General features: G+C 32.3%; 1 long non-coding RNA gene across 2 annotated transcripts; it reads right to left on the bottom strand.

Annotated features, from left to right (window-relative positions):
• Positions 1–8,116: 8,116 nt before the first annotated feature.
• On the bottom strand, positions 8,117–12,629 carry LOC149217858 (uncharacterized). Of its 2 annotated transcripts, none has more exons than XR_016250698.1 (4): positions 12,362–12,629; positions 8,752–8,840; positions 8,329–8,433; positions 8,117–8,193 (listed from the first exon to the last, which is right to left on the bottom strand). It is a non-coding gene; the product is annotated as an uncharacterized LOC149217858 (long non-coding RNA). The 2 variants fall into 2 exon arrangements; XR_016250697.1 differs by lacking the exon at positions 12,362–12,629 and adding an exon at positions 9,932–10,093.
• Between the last annotated feature and the right edge of the window lie 7,350 nt (positions 12,630–19,979).

Below are 19,979 nucleotides of genomic sequence, written 5' to 3'. Positions count from 1 at the left end.
TTACATTAATCTTTTACTTTTACATATTGTTATTGCCACTGCTACCTAAGTAAAGCAATTTAGTGAACAACCTTAGAATGATTAATTGAAACTATGCATATTCTTACATTAATGTTTTACTTTTACATATTGTTATTGCCACTGCTACCTAAGTAAGGCAATTTAGTGAACAACCTTAGAATGATTAATCTCTCCTCTCATGCAAAAGAAGACCTAAGAAATATTTAAATAGTGAACAACCTTAGAATGATTAATCTCTCCTCTCATGCAAAAGAAGACATAAGAAATATGTTTAAATATTCATTTATAAATATGTAAGTATAGACCAAAAATTTATAAGGGAGTCATTTGTTAATTTAAATAATCATTTTTCCAAACATTTTCATTGAAGATTACAACAACATAAAAATAAGATACTAGAAAAGATGCATAGTATAGCTCAGAATTAACATGGAAGAGAAACATGTTCAGATCTGGATTTGACTCTTTTGAATAAGAAACAGTCTATATAGGACAAGGTAATGTACAGTCCTAATGAACCATAACTAAAAATGAACACCAAATACAAATAGCTCACTGTTATATTTACATTCGGATTGAGAAGGAGCGAGTGAACTAAATTAGCCAAGTGTTTTTAAAGTGTTTTTAAGTCTTTACATTTGTTACGAACTATTACAACATGAAACACTATTAAGAGAGAGATATATAATAAAAGTCATAAGTACAATCTTGATAACATGAGAATATGATCTTTTACTTAAATATGAAATACGTGAATTGCACATTAAATACTAAAGGATAGTAGGGTGCACCCCAAAAGAAATAGAGGGATGAAATTGACACTAGTGAGATCACCCTTGTGATTGTGCAATACATAAAAATATATTCTTCAAAAATAAGTTGTGAAAATTAGGAACAGTAGAAGCCTAAAATTAGGAACAGTAGAAGCCTATCATAACAACGAATGAATATATTTCTGGGTAATAATAATCTACCAATTATTTTGTATTAAAGGGATATTGGTGGTAGAGAAAAGTATGTGGTGAAGTAATAGCATCATTTATCAACAAAACCAGCATATTATAATGCAATCAAACTCGGGATCTTCATAACATTTACTAATCGTATCAATATTACACGCTTAGGAGACCTCTAGGGGTCATTAAAAATTGAATGTATCTACTGTTAACAAGTGTTGTAGGCAGCGGTAGTCCCTGCCGGGTCTGAAATCCTTATATTTAAATAGGTCATTAAAAATGTTTCTCTGTTTAATGATAAGTTTGAAAACAAATTGTTGACACTGTATGAATATTTGAGTAATGTATTCGTAAGCTTAATGTATTCCGGGTGTGTGCAGGGGTTGCCCTTCAGCACAACAGTCTAAATGCGACATATTGTATGATTAATGACACTGTATTAATAGTTGAGTAATGTATTCGTAATTTTAAACCAATGCATCTCGGACCTTCCATTAAGTTTCTTAACTGTGACGACCCTTCCATTAAGTTTCTTAACTGTGACATATGTAGTATTTATCATCTAAAAATATTCCTTCGTAAAGTTTGCCAAAATCATCACTACAATGCTAACAATACCATTCTGGGATTCAAACATGGCTCTCCATCAAATCACTGGATCAAGTGAAAAAGTTAATTAAGTTTAATCTCAAATCAAATCAATGGATTAAAGAAAAAAATAATCTAAGTTTAATAACAAATCACTGGCAAACAATGCGCTCTCATATCATCTCAACAACATGGATTTTTTATTTTTTTAAGTAGCTAATTCTAGATCCTCCTTACACTGATCACTGATCAGTGCAACTGTTAGAAACAATATCTCACAATCCATCACAATATCAAGGTGATCGTGTTAAGCTCCATTGATTTTACACAAAAGCTACCTTGATTTATGGAGTTGCAGCTTTTCTTAACTTATGGAAACCAACTACAGTAGTTTCCTTAAGTTAAGAGCAAGTACTAAGTTTCCTTAGTTTCCTCAACTGCAATTACTAAATTTATAATTGGGAGCTACTAAAGTGGTCCATTACTTTGATCTGATCTCTACCTTGATTTGTGGTTTTTCTAACACATAGCTTTTAGAAGCTTGATGGAAGCTTAGCTATATGTTCATCTGTTTGGTCCCCAAGCTCATATCTCAAACGCCCTTCAGTTCTACACCATCTAGCTGAGATAGCAGAGCTTGGAAGTGCCTTCAGAATTCTTGTGTTCTTTTTCTTTTGCTTGGATTGAAGCTGGAGTGCTGAAGAAGTAGCAGGCAAGTGGACTGTGGCCTTCATCAAAACATCACCAATGGCTGGAGGTAACCCGTATCCCTGGGTATTAAGTTTCAGTGATTCTTTTCAGTTCTTTCCGCATGTAGAATCGTTGTTTAAGTTATTAGTTATCTAACAGTTGGTATCAGAGCCTTAATTTACTTCTGCCTTGGTGTGCGATTCGAATAGCATTAGAAAATTTATTTATGAAGATTGCGCAACCATTAGAATCATATATTCGACCCACGGTTTGCGCAAAATTTCGGATGCATGCCTGAAACGAATAGAGAATATACCTTCAAAACAAACATGAGAAGAGTGGATATTCTTCTCATGCGAACATATATGAATAATGATAAGGGAGATTTAGGTTATTATTGGATGTTAGACTTAAACGCCCTTTCTGTTTCAATATCCAGCGGAAACTTTAGAGCTGCATGTTGAGTTTTGTGTCATATAAAAGCTTTTTGCTATCCCAATGTCACTGCATGTAGAAGAATTCTTTTCATTATTAATTCTTTGATGATGAAATCTCGATGCATTTTTGATGGGTTAATTGCAACGGTTTTATTAAATTTGACGCTCTTCCCATGTTCAAGCCAGAAAATAAAATAGTTGCTCTCCGAAATTTATATGGGGCAGGCTCACTTATCCCATATCTGGAATTTTGATCCTCAGGGCCAAATGATAAAATTTAGTTGTGTAGAGATATGATCGCCATTATCTTACGTTTCTGCTTATGTGGAAACTGGCATTGATTAACAAATATGCATGTGGCCGGTAAAATAAATGCCAGACATCGCATTATCTGCTTCAGCGCTTTGATATGAGGTTGCTTATATAAGTGGAGGTCAATGTTTTGATGTGATATCAAATTACATAGAATATATTTTTGATTATTATGTGTTAAGTTTACAATTTGAACATTCATATAATAATAAATTAATTTGGAGACTGGGGAAAAACTAAATATCCGTATGAGACAAGTTTTTTATTCTCATTTCCTCTTCCTTGGTTCCTCGAAATTAAAGAAATTCCATCACGAATTGATGTGATTTAAATATGCTCACCTCTGTACTTAAAGTCATTTTGGAGGCACAGTATAGATTGGGAGAAATAATTTTGGTTTATTATCTCGAGTCGGCGGCCAACCGTCCGTTGGATTATAGCTTGGCTTTAATTCTATTTTGAAGGTAAAGATGCGTATTTTAATCTTTTAGAGAGAATGGTTAGGCTGGAAGCCTGTTACGATTTATGCTCTTCAACGTAAAATAAAACCAGCCATATTTACATTCACTTCCTGCTTAGCAGTGGTTTCTATCATGCAACTATAATTAGACCAATCAAGTTACGTTTAGATTAAATCTGTGAATTTTGTGCTTTTCTTGGCTTTTATTGTCAAGGTTGGTATTGCCTCAATGAAAATTTCTACACTTTTGTATCTATTGCCATCATAAATTTGCAGTTGGGTGGGGATTCCTTCGACTGCTTGGTGTAAGGTGTATTGAATATGCAGATTTATCCAAACCCATCTAAACCTGGGTTTAATATGACATGCACCTCGAGGGCAAAAGGTTACATGATGTGTATTGTTTTCTAGTGGGAGCTATGAACCCCAAGGCGCTTTAATATGATATATATATTTTGATTATGTTTTTATGGTTTGGTTATAATTTATATAGTTAATTTGGATAACTATATAAAATCAACAATGCAAAATGCAAAGTAAGTTTTATAATTGATTACATATTTACATTAAACTTACATTTATGAACATTTGTAATTAAAGAGAAATAAGAAATGGTTTATTTCTCATTTGGGCATTCAGTTTATGAACATTGAAGAGAAATAAGAAATGGTTTATTTCTCATTTGGGCATTCAGTTTTGATTCTATGTTTATTTCGCATGAAGTTCTGATTTAGCATTGTTGAAAATTAATTTTGTGAGTCAATCTCTGGGTTAAGTTTATAAATTGAACAATCAATTTTTAATCATACTGACTGCTTTAACCTGCTTTTGAATTTGCTGGAGAATTATTACAGTTATATGGAGTTTATTAAAATGTCATTTTGACTTACTCCTTTCAGTAAACATTAATTTTCTCTCTGGTTAAGTTTTGTTTATGTAACAAAATTAATGTCTAGTGATCCATGTAATTTTAATTAATTAGAGAGTAGCCACAGCATCTTTAATTAAATAAAATTATATATTGATTGGCAAGATCACATAAAGATTATTTAGACATTAAATTGTAATTAATTACACTGAATATAATAAATTTTATCCCACAGGAATTTTTATTATATTTATGTGATTAATTAGGATAAAATTTCATAACCTACCCACAGGAGTTATGAATTAATAAGTTTTATCATAAAGTTGTATTGAATCTGTTTGAATTGAAAATTTAGCCCACAGGCAATTTTCATGTCATTTGATTCAATTCTTTTTAGCATCATCATAAAGTTTTATTGAATCTGTTTGAATTGAAAATTTAGCCCACAGGCAATTTTCATGTCATTTGATTCAATTCTTTTTTAGCATGTTTTACATTGGTAAAACATAAAAGTTCATAAAAGTTTTATTGAGTCTGTTTGAATTGAAAATTTAGCCCACAGGCAATTTTCATGTCATTTGATTCAATTCTTTTTTGCATGATTTACATTGGTAAAACATGAAAGTTATTAAGCCTCAATTTAACATAAGCATGTGATCCTTTTGATGCAGCAGTACAACCTGCAAATTTCTCTGAAATTCGTTGTGACATTCCTGAACTTAAGGGAGATAACTACAAGATTTGGAAGGAGAGGATTCTCCTTCATTTAGGGTGGATGGACATAGATTATGCTATCAGGAAGGATGAACCATCGGCACTCACTAATACCAGCACTGCAGCGGACGTCGCGCTTTATGAACGATGGGAGCGATCCAATCGTCTAAGCATGATGTTCATTAAGACCAAAATTTCAGCTGGTATTCGAGGTTCCGTTGATCAGCATGATAAGGTCCGAGACTTGTTGAAGGCCATTGATGAACAATTCGTCTCTTCAGACAAGGCACTGGAAAGCACCCTAATCATGAAATTCTCATCCCTAAGGCTCACTAGTGTGAAAGGTGTGCGCGAGCACATCATGCAGATAAGGGACACTGTAGCTCAATTGAAGAAACTCGAGGTTGAAATATCGGAGTCCTTCCTAGTGCACTACATCTTGAACACCCTTTTGCACCAATATGGACCTTTCAAAATCTCATACAACATGCATAAGGATAAATGGTCAATTAATGAACTCATGACCATGTGTGTTCAAGAAGAAGAGAGACTGGTGATGGAACTAGGAGAGAGTGCAATGCTGGCAACGCGTGGAAAGGGAAAATCTCAAGCCAATCGGAAAGGGAAAGGTAAAGCACTTCCCCAAACTGATATCAAGAAGGTTTCCAAGTGTTTTTTCTGTAAGAAGAAAGGACACATAAAGAAGGAATGCGCCAAATATCAGAAATGGCTTGCAGAGAAAGGTAATTTAATCTCGTTTGTTTGTTATGAATCTAATATGATTAACGTTAATATTAACACATGGTGGATTGATTCTGGATCAACAATTCACATTTCGAATTCCTTGCAGGGTTTGCAGAACCTAAGGAAGCCAGTGGGAAGTGAGCAAAGCATCTTATCAGGAAACAAGATGGGCTCACATGTGGAAGCTATAGGAACATGTTATTTAGCTTTAAGTAGTGGTTTTGTTTTGGAGTTAGAAAATACCTTTTATGTTCCAAGTTTTATAGAAACTTGATCTCAGTTTCAAGGCTTGTACCTTTTGGATATTCCTTAAACTTTTCAGAAAAAAATCTTTCAGTCTATTCTATAAATCTGATTATGTTGGGAATGGTATTTTGTCTAATGGTCTTTACTGCATTAATTTACAAAACAATGTCACATATGATTCAATGCATGTTCACACTGGCACTAAAAGATGATGATTAATAACACTTCTTCATTAATGATTGATAACACTTCTTCATGAATAACACATCTTCATTGATTCCCCTCTAGTCATGGTGAGCAATTGGTTTGCAAGCTCAAGAAGTCATTGTATGGTTTAAAACAAGCATCCCGCCAATGGTATTTGAAATTCCATAGTGTAATTTCTTCTTTTGGTTTTGTAGAAAACATTATGGATCAATGTATATACCTGAAGGTTAGTGGGAGTAAAATTTGTTTTCTTGTTTTATATGTGGATGACCTTTTTTGCTAGCAACCAATGATAAGGGTTTGCTACATGAGGTGAGACAATTCCTCTCTAAAAGTTTTGATATGAAGGATATGGGTGAGGCATCTTATGTCATTGGCATTAAGATCCATAGAGACAGATTTTGAGGCATCTTGGGTCTGTCACAGGAAACCTATATTAATAAAATTTTAGAGAGATTTCGGATGAAGGATTGTTCACCAAGTGTAGCTCCCATTGGGAATGTTGGGACAATGTCAGAGTGATCCAGGTTTAGACCACTGGAGAGCTGCAAAGAAAGTAATGAGGTACCTTTAAGGAACCAAAGACTACATGCTTATGTATATCCTGTTTGAGGCTGCTTTACATGGTGTATGGCTTAAGAATTTCATTTCTGGGCTTAGAATTATGGATTCTATATCTAAGCCATTGAGAATATATTGTGATAATTCAGCTGCTGGTTTTATGGCTAAAAAAAAAAGTGGGAGTCGAAATAAACACATCGACATTAAGTTTTTAGCTATAAGGGAACGTGTTAAAGAAAATAAAGTGGTCATTGAGCACGTCAGCACTGAGTTAATGATCAATGATCCTTTGACTAAGGGCATGCCACAGTTAATTTCAAGGATCATGTATTGAATATGGGACTTGGTTCCATTATGCAGTTTTTCATTGTATGGACAATGTTAATGAAATTCTTAATTATTGTGATGTTTTTTCTCATATTTATGTGCACCTTAAGTTGATTTGAGAAAATTCATTTAAGAAGGACCAAGAATAAACATAAGGTTTATTCATTAAGATATTGTTGCCACATAAATTATAATAAGAATAAATGCATAGTAATACATGGAAGATAATACTCGTCATAAGAGGACTTATCGCCATGATTCATGTATCTATTACTTAATAAAGATTGTCAATGGTTTTTGAGACATTAAGTTTGGAAGTATGGACCAAGTGGGAGAATGTTAAGCTCCATTGATTTTACACAAAAGCTACCTTGATTTATGGAGTTGCAGCTTTTCTTAACTTATGGAAACCAACTGCAGTAGTTTCCTTAAGTTAAGAAAATCAACTGCAATTACTAAATTTATAATTGGGAGCTACTAAAGTGGTCCATTACTTTGATCTGATCTCTACCTTGATTTGTGGTTTTTCTAACACATAGCTTTTAGAAGCTTGATGGAAGCTTAGCTATATGTTCATCTGTTTGGTCCCCAAGCTCATATCTCAAACCCCCTTCAGTTCTACACCATCTAGCTGAGATAGCAGAGCTTGGAAGTGCCTTCAGAATTCTTGTGTTCTTTTTCTTTTGCTTGGATTGAAGCTGGAGTGCTGAAGAAGTAGCAGGCAAGTGGACTGTGGCCTTCATCAAAACATCACCAATGGCTGGAGGTAACCCATATCCCTGGGTATTAAGTTTCAGTGATTCTTTTCAGTTCTTTCCGCATGTAGAATCGCTGTTTAAGTTATTAGTTATCTAACAGATCGAGCTTGTATTAATGTGAAGACCTGGGTTCAAAACCCTCTATATAGGACTGCTCTAATTCCCTCAAGGTGTTAATGATACATTGAGAATAAGCCTACCCTAAAATAATCTAGTCTGCCAATCCATCGAACCAATCTAAACAACCAAGCAATGAAGGGCCAAACTGAAGCAACGGAGATCGTCCAGCACTGATGCTAAGATCCTGGAACAACAATCTATCTTTAAAATCATTGAAAGTAAATTGGGGCACTATTTTGCATTCTTATCTCTAAAACTTTTATGATGATGGAAAGTTGAAAACAAAACTGTTGCCATCTTTATAATCACTCAATGATACCACGGGCAAGCATGCAATAATATGCATACGATATTCCATTCAAGCTCTATTTTGGAATTGAGAAATGCTTCCAACACTCGACCGTGTCTTATATAAGCTTGCATCCTGCATGGAATGAATGCATGAGTTTCAGTTAGAAAATTCCAATGCCATTTAAATCCATAGCCATTTAAATCCAATGCTCCAGAAATAGATATGATATATAGCCATTGAAATCTAATGCTCCCGAAATAAATATGATATATAACCGTTTAAATCCAATGGTCAGGAAATGATATATAGCCGTACGGATACATATCTACATGCAATAAAAAAAACTATTGATACAAATTTTAAATGCAAATGTTGTAAGTAGAAACTCTTAATAACTCTCAACCATTCATTCCCTTGCCTCGAATATTGCAAGAATGACTCTTTCATTACCTCTTTCCTTTTCTCTGTACATATAAATCATTCATTCCCTTGCCTGGAATATTGCAAGAATGACGGTTTCGTTGCCTCTTTCCTTTTCCCTGTACATATAATTCATTGATTTAAAGACAATAGAATTATTTAATAGATTCAAAGACAATAGAATCAATTAACTATATATAGTATTAATTTATGTTATATGTTAATCTTCATTGATTTAAAGACAATAAAATTATTTAATAGATTCAAAGACAATAGAATCAATTAACTATACATAATATTAATTTATGTTAATCTTAGACTGACGTATCCAATATATGAGGTATGTATTAATAAGGTTTTGATGATTAAGTTTTTTATTTAGTATTTATGTAGCAATTCTCGCTCTTGAAACAAAAATTTAGTTTATCTAATTTCAGTTTTTGCTATGCAACTATTTAATTTCTAATAATTATAATAATTATTATATTTTATGCAAATTGATCCACAAAAACATTATGCATATAATCTCCATAGTCTCCATTTTTATTACTATTCAATGGACATAATCTCTATAGTCTCCATGAATTTCCATTACAATTCATAGTTTGAAAGTGACGAAGTATTTAATTTCACTTCTTACCATGTAATTATTTAATTATTAGAGTGACGAAGTATTTAATTTCACTTCTTACCATGTAATTATTTAATTAGTAATTTGTAATTATTTAATTAGTAATTATTTAATTATTAGAGTGACGAAGTATTTAATTTCACATGTAATTATTAGAAATTTTTACCATGTAATTATTAGAAATTTAATTTCTAATAATTGTTTTTATATTTTATGCAAATTGACCCACTACAACTTTATGCACATAATATCCATAGTCTCCACTTCCATTACGATTCATGGTTTGATGATTAAAATCACTTGCCAGAACTTGAGGTGTTGCCGGACGAAAACAACAAAAATTATGTGAAATATAAACAATCTACACTTTGCGGAATATAAACAATCTACACTTTGCATGACGAAAAAGAATGTGAAATATAAACAATCTGCAGTTTGCATGACATTATTTTACACATTCAAAGCCCTAGATAGCGTCAAACCCAGAAACACCATGACTGGACATTTTGGGGTGCCTTAGATAGCGTCAAACCCAGAAACACCATGACTGGACATTTTGGGGTTTAGGTTAGGCCTTACCTTAGCTAAGAGTGAACGTCAGTTAGCGGTAGCTAAGCGAACGTCAGTTAGAGTTAACACCCTCATTCCCAAAGAGTGTCATTCCCGGAGCAGTAGCTAAGAGCGAACGTCAGTGAGCGGAGATGCGGGTCTTTCTCAAGGGGTCTGTTTCAGGCATGACGAAAAAAAATGTGAAATATAAACAATCTACAATTTGCATGACATTATTTTACACATTCAAAAGCCTTACATAACACTATTTTACACATTCAAAAGCTTTACATAACACTATTTTTCTTCCGCACAATAAAAAAAATTGCAAAAAGAAAGTACACAATAAAATATCGATGATTACTAAAAATAAATACAGAATCTAAGTCATAGCCTGCAAAAGCAGAGTAAGAAGGTTTGAAAAGCCATTCAAGCTTACTCGCAACAATGAGAACAGATAATCTAAGGTCACAAAGTGTTGAGACAACGAGAACGGGCTACATCGGCCATCTAATCATTTTATCTCATCACCTGCCATAGCTCAATGTTTACGTGTCTATTTCATGTCTAGAGGGCTTAGGAATTTATACAAGATAATGTTGTATCTATATATGAGAGTGGTGGACTTACATATTGTCCATATTTCTAATTTTCCGCAAGCTTTGAAACAATAAGGAATATTGTTCATTGTTGTTGTTCCAAAAACAATAAGGAATATTGTTCATTGTTGTTGTTCCAAAGTATCAGTTATAGTAGCAAGTCCAGCTCCATCGCACCGAAAGTATATGACCATTCCTCCTTCGCTATACTTGGTATAGAAAGCGATACCTTTGACCTCGCTCTCGGGAAACTAACCCATCGACATGTATACCTCATAAAACAACCATACCATATTTGAATATCCAACCATGCACCATATACGACAACTAAAAAGAAATTACTTCAATTTATTTAATCATATTAATTTTTATTTTATATAAATTTGCATATGTTTTTATGTTAGTTATTTATTTGTTAGAAATAAAAATAAATGAAATAAAAATAAACAAACATTTGGTGACATATGGCCTTGGATACATTCCACGTGCCCCCACTGCCTTGAATCATTTCTTCAGGACAATTTTAGAAAGACTCTAGAAGGAGATTCAACCATTTGGGTGGATGCTTGCAATGGAAGTTTGTGGTGGAGGAGCTGCTGGGTGACCAAGCGCCTTTGATTCTGCTTGATCAATAAGGTGAGTTCGAGTCACGACCCTTGTTTCCAACCACTTAGTCAATGGGTGGTAAAAAAAATATATAGCACAACTCAAGCTCCGAAAAAATCTAGGTAGGGAAAACCATGGATGAGTTTCTCGTCCACGCTCCTACGATTGATGATCATAGGTATTTTACCATTTATATTAACAGGAAAATAATGAGTACTTATAGATTAATCTTCTTCCGACTCAATACCCAATTCCTCTTAGGCAGGTGGTTCTAGAAATGAATTAGAACAAATTCTTCTTCACTAATCGTACTCTAAGCGCTTGAACTGCTAGCACCCTCATTTAGTGAGGGAGGAACTCTTGTATTCTACACATCCGGTAACTTTTCTAAGGTTAGTGAAGTTGGAAGCTAAAAAAATTATCTTCCTCTCTGTCATTCTGCACATGAATTGTAAAAAATTTGATGTTTAAAAAAATTATTTACAGAATCACATAGACATGTAATGGAAGTAAAATTAACACTCCTGCAAATATATATTTTCTGCATAGTTCTATTCTACACACCCAAAGCAACTGATCATCCCAAAGTTATATCCCCATATCCTCGTCATCTTGATCCTGAAGTAGACATGGGAACATGTCCAGCGTTCAAATCCTTGGACAATCTTCTAGAATTCATGAATAAGGAAATTTATTCGAGTGAAGGAAAGTTATTCGAGTGCAAACCCAACCAACAACATTTTCAATGGAAATCCTGTAATGAAGGTTAATCCATGCTTGCTATATCATGGCCCGTAGGATGTCAAAACGAGCAGACAATCACCCGTACTTGTTATCTGTGCAAGTAAACGTGCCATTCTCATTTTCATGAGCAATCCAAGGCATCGAATTAATTGTGCACGGATAGACTCATATGGAAAATCGTCATTATTCACACAAAACCCTGAAACAAACCACCAACAAAAATTTCCCAACCCACCATGGGAAAGTGTAGCTCACTCACACCCGCCAACAACCATGAAAAGCTAATTAAGTGGAGCAGCAACCATGAAAAGCTAATTAGGTGGAGCAGCTAAGTTGGTTTCGCCTTCCTTTTACAACCCGAAGAAAGAATAAAGAACTCACATTAAGGAAAACTGCTCAGAGGAGCATTATAAAATTAGAGGGTTCAGTTTGCAACAACAACAAAGTGATCCAAAAACCTTTAAAGGGGAAGATATATGTAAACACAAACTGAGTATATGTAAAAGCATACCTTTAGTTTGTTTGCAGCAGCAGCAAACTGATTCAGCCCCAACGTCTTTGTAGTGGAAGCTAGAGGTCGTTTATGTTACAATAATCCCAAATGCTTCATCCTCGTAGAGAAAACACACCTGGACAAAGATCAACACGGGAATGAAGAGTGGATGCACTGCAATGGAAAATCTGTCTGCAATGGAATGAAGAGGGGCAACAGGGAGTGCAATTGAATGAAGAGGGGCAACAGGGAGCGGGAGGGCGGTGGACAATCTGCCTTCAATGGAATGAAGAGGGGCAAGAGGGAGCGGGAGGGCGGTGGAATGGATAGATAAGAAGACAGGTGGTGACAACTATAAACAATCATGTCAGCACGCAATGGTGACAAGTGTAAACTAAGTTACAAAAACATTGTATAAAATAATTTCCCGAACCTTATTACTTTGCATAAAATAACTTCATCGGCCTTTGCTTTAAAACACTACACTTAGGATAAAATAACTTACACTCACTGGGCAGGCAAGGCCAGCAATAAGACCTCCAAATAGAAACATTGGATAAAAATTGGTTGAGCCCATCATTTTTTTTAAAACATAGGTTTGAACCTCAAATGTACCGGTAATATTATTAAGTCAAAGTGAATTAATAGGAAGTCAACAATCGATCGATCTCTATAGTCCAGGAAGGGACTAAAAAGGAAACCAATCATGTAATAAGCATTGAAAAATATACAAATTTTAAAATCATGGTTGGTGAATCCATAATATAGTAACCATATATAGAAAAATACTAGAAAAATCTATGGAATAATTACTCCGAGGGGCAATTCATACAAGTGTATTTAAAGGGGTATTTCACCCTTTAAACAATTACATATGTATACTAATCAGGATAGCTAGCGATAAAAATTCAAACATAACCCAATATAATTTTAGAGGAAGACTATTATAAGACCCATCACGAGGGTGGGGGAAAATGAACTGACCTTGAATCTCAGAGGCATCCTCAATCTGGAACAGAATGAGGGTATTAGCCAGGTAGTTTTGATAGTGACAACTGAAGCACTATTACTGGTAAATAGTGCGAGTATCCATACTTGTAGATGTCACATTACACCGAAAATCATTGGAAATGTAACCAAGGAAGATAATTCGGAAAACTTTTTCACAAGCTATATACCCATCAAAGCAAAAGAAAAACTTATTAGGTGTAGAAGCGAAATTTGGGAAAACTCCTTTGCAGATGGAAGGGAAACACTAGATTTATATTAATATTAAAATGATTGTGTTGGACAACATTAAGAAAACACTAAGGTTGAGGAGAGTGTGAGGAGGATACACAGGAAATACCTGACAGGGTGTGCTCAAAATTAATTTTCATCATGCATAGGCTAAGGATACTGAGCCAAAACAAAGGTCACATAGACATTTTTGGGAGTCGCCCTAATCCAAGTTATCTAATAACAAAAGGAGTTCATAATTTGTTCATGTGTAGAGTGAAATCTCAATTAACAAAGAAACAAATGAAGTTAAAGACAAATTTTACCTATGAGCACCAGTTTCCTGAAATAAGCATTGAACCAAGCTTGTGGTGCTGATAATAACACCCCTTTACAATGCAACTAATCACATTAAATCAAGAGGGTAGAAAAGAACCCAGAGAAATTCAAAAAACTCCTTATATAAGACGTCATGTAAACAATACCGAAGATTACTTCGAAGGTTTTGACCTGGGTTAAATCATTGAAGAAACCCACGTACAAGAAAAAAAATTACAGAGGTTAGCATGTTAAGAGAAGTATGTAGTGGGTGCGTGAAAGGATAGAGCTGGAATATAAAACAAGATAACCTATATATAAAGCCAGGGTGAAGGTTTTACCAATAGCTAGAGCTGAGAAGTGTGCGACAAGGACATACCACTAAAGTGCCGAGAAAATGTACTAGGTTCTAATCCAAAACTCATTTCCATGATACCAATGTTAAACCTCGATGCTGAGATCGTGGTGCAAGTCCAGGTGTGAAACAATGTCTGGGTGAGTTGACATATCTCTCCCACAATGAATATGTTAATTTCCCATGCCTCACTGGTAAAACTCTCTCCAGGTATCCATATACTGTGTCACTGAGAAGCGACGCTCAAATGAGAAGGTAGACAAAAGATAATGAGGGTTTAGCGTTTGCAAGCCAAACCACCACTGTTAGATAACCTCGGTAAATCTGAGTCCTTTACTTAACATCAATCTGATAGCCAACCTCCATCCCATGTGAATGTCATGCGATGACAGGGACGTGGCGTGATGAGAGTCGTCATGCAACACCAATGGTACTGCACTTTGCATCAATTTCCATGCCATGGATATAACAATAGAACATGACATAGATGAAATAATTAGACTATCGATATAGTTGATCATAATCATTATATCGAGCATAAGGATATGTTAATTAAAGTTATTTAGAAAACTAATAGCACATTAGGAAAGTGCACATACTAGGATACATAAGTACACCACAAATATCTCACCAATGAAGTTATAGTAATACACATGAGTGTGTGGTGAGACTTTATTTGTGTTGTTTAGGGAAACCATGTAAATGATATTATTGCATATAAAGGAAATACAACGTTGAACTGTATGGAATATTATACCTCCATCGTTATTCCTTGAAGTAAATCAGCCAAAAAGGATCCCAATTAATAAGTGACAGAGAGTGGTATCTATAGTATATAAAAAAAATCTTGTAGAATAGCGGAGTATGACATGTTGTGCACTTGTATTTGCTCTTGTGGGATTCTCCTCTTGGTGCATTCAATGTTGTTCTCCAATTACATGCCCTCGTCATTTGACAATTAGAACAAAGGCATATGAGATTTCATATGGAATTTAGAACAAAATTGAATTTTGACATTCTTGAAGATTTCTTTGTTTCCAAAAAAACCTGCAAGTCATGAAAATGTAAGATCGCATAAAAACAATTGTCACCAACTACGTTGAAATACACCGATTCATCTTGTTCGTTTACTTATATTCTAAGTCCCAATATACAAGTATCGAACTTGTAATACAACATCCTTGAATATTGTTTCAGCTCATGTAAGGACCTGTTTAACTTGCAAGCCAACTCTTTATTTCCATTCACTATAAAACCCTATCATGACTTCACATAGATTTATCCTTTTGGATGCCGATGGAGAAGTTTTTTCTTCACATTGATTTTCTCTATCTCAACATCAACATTTGGAAAAAACAATCAAAATAAATCCAATAGAGGTTAGTTTATCAAGAGGAAAATTCGACACTTTGGAAAAATCCTTTTGTTACTAAGCGTTATTTGTATTTCTCCACTTTAAACACATATTTCAAAATTCTAGTATAAGGACTTGAACAACAAAAAGATTTCATTAAATTTGGAATTATTCAGTGGATCTAGAATTTAGAACTTTAATTGGATTAAATTTGAAATCAGTTAGTTCACTACATCAAATGTATCTATTCACCATTTTTTGTGATAAAATTAGCTTGAAAAAATATATAAAACAAATTTATATAAATTTGCAATTGTAAACCTTTGATGTGTTAATATTGGAACCCTTTCATTATATCTTCTATTATTATTTATGGTTCCTATTAAAAAGTTTAATATTAATTGATGACAAGAATACTCTTTATATTAATGTTATTAACCAATTTAATTATAGTCTGATATAGTAAATATGACACTTGTGAGGTTCAGTTATTATTCCAATAGAAGGCACAATTTTTTAAAGGTGTCCATAAAAAATTATTTAATGGTAGAATTATACTAGTATGTTTGTTTCCATAACAATTTTAATTTTAGGTAATATTAGTAATTTTCTTTATGTTGAGTATCGTATTTTATTATATAATTTAGCAGTTTCATAATATTTTATAAGAAATGATAGAAAATATTACAAAAGACTGATATTTTGTTTAAATTTATTATTTTAACAATAAAAACCAACTCAAGGACATCATCAACAATTTTAATTATTCTAGAAACTAGCATAGATCCATCATATATACAGATCTACCATTCGCTAAGAGGGATCAATTTCAGAGCTAAGATGCTTCTAAGATAGTACTCTTACATTTCATAATATATTTCCTCCAGCCTTTAAGTAGGATTCATCATTTCCGGGAAAATTATGATTTATCATAAAATATACCACGAAAAAATACCATGGTCTATATAATGCCATGGGATTGGAATCCACCATTATTAAACCCATCAAATGACTAGCTCAAGCTTATCTTAACTAGTGAGCATTTAGCAAGGAACTCCCCACATCCTACTAAACATTGACATTTACAGGTGCAAATATTTATGTGGGCTCTTTCCGTACTAGGTGGTATAGAACCTCTAAGTGAAATCACCATATTAACTTGATATAAGATAAAATAAACATATTTTTATTAATGTCAAACCAATTAGTGACCATGAATCGCTCAATAATGGGACTCCTAGGAACAAGAATATCAATACAGAGTAAGGATTTGAGAGCAAATCTTAGTAGGAATCAATTAAATAATATTATTATGTCTAACATCAAACCAAGTTATTATAATTATGGATGATAGACCAAAGTCATTGAAATCTACTTCTTGCGTTGAATTCTCTCACCCCCAAGGCTCCCATAACCACTAAGGGAGGGATTTGTTGATCAAAATATGGTGATGCTCTAAGGATCTCAATGTAAGATTTAGCATGGAGTGCATCCCTTGCAAAATCTGTAATGGAATTATTCTACTAAAATATTACTAAGTAAAATATGATTTTATTCTAATTTTCCAAAGCCCCTTTACTAACTTTGGAAATCACCAAGAGGAGTTTCAAACCACATATATCACTTAGAAATAATTATCGAATAATTATAAATTTTTGAAAGTTCATTTAGGATTCATTATCAATTAATTATAAATTATAAAAAAATTGTTATAGACATCCATCTGTGACCATTCTCTTGAGTCAGCCTCAAAATTCCACTTAGCACTCATTATCACATAATTATTTCATAGTTTATTGGTAAAGGATTTTTTACATGTCTTTTAATTTCAGAAACAACAATGCCACATTTATAAACTGATATTAAACCACATGATAGGAAAATGTAAGTAATAAATTATATTTGACTTATTGACTTATATGAGATGACTGTAAATATGAATTATTGATATAATAATACATAGTTATAATATCTTATCAATGAAAAGTAAAAATAGACCATTTAGGACGCATTATGAATTAGTTATGAATTATTTATTTTGTAAAATTTGTATATTTAATTATAGTGAGAGCTTTATTTCAATAATACATTACATTTATAGTCATGTATTATGGAAACGTATAGCTAAATATAATTCAATAAATAACTTCATGATGTGTTAGGTTCAATGAACTACAAATAAAGTATTTAAAAATTGAAATTTAAAAAATGTTAATATTCATGGGAAAATCAAATGTCATATTATGGTGCAAAATTTTTGAAGGCATCCATTTATATCTAATGTATTGAAGGAGATTGAATAGTCCCCTTAACACTCATTATCAATTAATTATTCCATGTTTTATTGGGAAAATCATTTTCTTTTATGTAAAGATTTGCTTGAAAAACAACAACAATGGCACATTTATGCACTAATATCAAACCACATGATAATAATTGAAAATTAAACAAACACATTCATGACTTATTGAGCTATATGATATGATTGCATGTATAAGTAATTGATTTAGTAATACATAGTTAAAAAAAGTTATGAAATTTTGTAAAAAAATATCTTTACTTACATTATGATCTTAAATAATTTAAAAAATGAAAGACATTTTCTAACTTGTATCAGTGCATATAACTAAACCAAATTCAATAAATAGGTTAATGTTTTGTCGGCTTCTATCACATTATTTCTATTAGAAATAATTTCTTTAAAAATTGTTAATGTGGATGGCAAAATCAAATGTCATTTGATGGAAACTATTTAAATACTTCCATTTACGACCCCTCTCATAATTAAGCTGAATAGTCCACTTAACATTAATTATCAATTAATTATTTCATGTTTTATTATGAAAAAACATTTTGTTTTATATGAAGTTTAATTTCGAAAACAACAATGTTACATTTATACACTCTTATTAAACCATGTGTTAGGAAAATGAATGTCAAGAAATGATTTACTAATTTTTGGACTCATATGAAATGACTTCATACATAAGAAATTTATTTGAGAGCACATCTAAGTTAGAAAGAGTTACGAATTAAAAATCCACTGCCTTAAAGTTGGAAAGAGTTTGAAGTCATTAATCTATGTCTCATTTCCCACTAGTCGAAATAGTTTGCTTAACACTTATTATGAATAAATTCTAATACTTGTTTATGGAAGAAATAATTCATAATTAATGGCTATTGTTTATCACATTAATGCGTTCATATTAATCATTATAAATAATTAAAAGTTGATAACATAATTTTGTGTGTTATTGTGTCATATGGTATAATTTCATTTTATTTAAAAATATAAATTTATAAAAAGTTATCATTGGACAGTAAAATGATATTCCTTAGCCTTCAAAAAGCTCAAAGACATCAATCATCTATGATACATGTCCAATGGAACCTTTACACTCCACTTAGCAATCCATATCAATTAATTATATGTCTTCTTTAAAAAATCAAAATTTATTTCCAAAAGAGTTTGATTTTCAAAATTATATATCACATTTATACACTTATATTAATGCATTTTACAAACAATTAAAAGTAAAAAAATTGACTTTAAGAATTTTTTGTTTACAATATAATATGATTACAATTACGAATATTAACTTATTTAAATGTATAAAAATTTCTAAAAAAAAATGGATTGAGAATCATAACTCTTATGTTTCAAAAATTACAAATTATTCACCTATGGCCTATTACCGATGCCCCATTTCCTATTCGACTAAATAGTGTGCATAACATTTATCAAATAAATCATCTATAATTTTATTAGTAAGATTTGTACCATTATTTATATTGAGCATTATTTCAAAATTCCCATTTGATATTTATATTTCATATTTATATATGAATATTAATGAATATAAGTAAATAGAAATTAAAAAAAAAAAAAATAACTTTTGTCTCAATGGATCAATATTAATGAATATAAGTAAATAGAAAAAAAAAAAAGTAACTTTTGCCTCAATGGATCGTATAAGATGATTTTAATGATAAATAATTCATTTAAGAATGTAAATTAAAATGTATATATGTACATATTACAAAAATAAATCCTTCCTATAATAAATTTACAAGTGAAAATGATTACAAATAATAATAAAAAATGTATATAGATATAATTTTCAATTCCCGAAAATTTTGGAAAAAATAAAAAAAAACACAAATTGATTCATAAAAAATAATATCCAAGTTGAATTGAAAAGTTGCAATGCTCTTGTAATCAAATCTACCAAAAAAATCCATCCATTACAATGAAATGCATGTTCTAATGAACATTCAAATGTATTCATGTTTCTCTTTGATACGATGAACCATACTGGTTCGTTCGAAAACGTCGACAAAATTATCTCTATGTGATTTTCGCCAAAGATTCTTCTCAAAATTGATATGGA

The sequence above is a fragment of the Pinus tabuliformis genome, chromosome 1_1 (genome assembly GCF_031772625.1).
Source record: "Pinus tabuliformis cultivar Carrire ecotype Pingquan chromosome 1_1, CPIR1, whole genome shotgun sequence".
In the NCBI taxonomy this organism is placed as follows: Eukaryota; Viridiplantae; Streptophyta; class Pinopsida; order Pinales; family Pinaceae; genus Pinus; species Pinus tabuliformis.
Note: the sequence above shows the minus strand (reverse complement) of the source record. Positions and strands in the feature narration are given on the sequence as shown.